Source organism: Trichechus manatus, unplaced genomic scaffold, assembly GCF_000243295.1.
Source record: "Trichechus manatus latirostris isolate Lorelei unplaced genomic scaffold, TriManLat1.0 scaffold00054, whole genome shotgun sequence".
In the NCBI taxonomy this organism is placed as follows: Eukaryota; Metazoa; Chordata; class Mammalia; order Sirenia; family Trichechidae; genus Trichechus; species Trichechus manatus.
In genome coordinates this window covers 16,633,691-16,634,543 of record NW_004443990.1, presented here as the reverse complement: position 1 = coordinate 16,634,543, position 853 = coordinate 16,633,691, and positions in this window count along the sequence as shown.

Here is an 853-nt window from a genome sequence, read left to right as displayed (position 1 = left end):
CCGTGTGAGCTGTCTGCATGCATATATATACCCCGTGTGAGCTGTGTGTGTGCATGTATACACCCTGTGTGAGCTGTCTGCATGCATGTATATACCCTGTGTGAGCTGTGTTGTGTGTGTGCACTTGCACATCCCCGTGAGCTCTGTATGTGTGATCTGTGATACACTGTGTGGGTGGCCAAGATCCCATGCCAACAGCAGCCGAAATGACTCCCTCGTTACTGCCCAAACCCAGCTCATCTGTGAGGGCATCTCAGGAAGGGCTCCCCTCCCCCTCGATAGGAGCCCACACGGGAAGGGAGGGGGCGCCACCACCCCCTACCCCCAGGGGCAGGCCTCAGTCTGGCAGGGCTTGTGAGTGCCGTCCACACTCTCCACCTGGTGGCCTGGGAAGGGTAGCTTGGCCCCTCCCTTTCCATGGAGATGGTTGGAGGTGGGCAGTGGGGTCAGAAGGCAGGACAGCTGAGTGTTAAACTCCTTTCTCTCTGCCATCTTTATCCTCCCTGCCCTGCTGCTACCCACCCCTAGTCTATAAACACGGTTAAAGTCCCTCCATCCTCAGAAATCTTCCCACAAAACAGAATGTGCTCTTGGCCCTGCCTCAGCCTCTAGCTACCACCCTCTTTCCTCCCAGGCATCCAAAGAGCTGTCTACATGGCTGCCTCATGTCCCCTTTCTGTCTCTCCTCTGCCCCCCATCTGTCTTCCTCCTTCACTGCCCCCCCAGTGAGGGTCGCTCTTGATAAACATCACTCGCCACCTAAATGACAAATCCAGGGGCGTCTCTCAGCCACCGTCTGCACCTCTACTGACCATGCCCTCTCTCTCGCATGCCCCCACTCTCCTACCTCCCT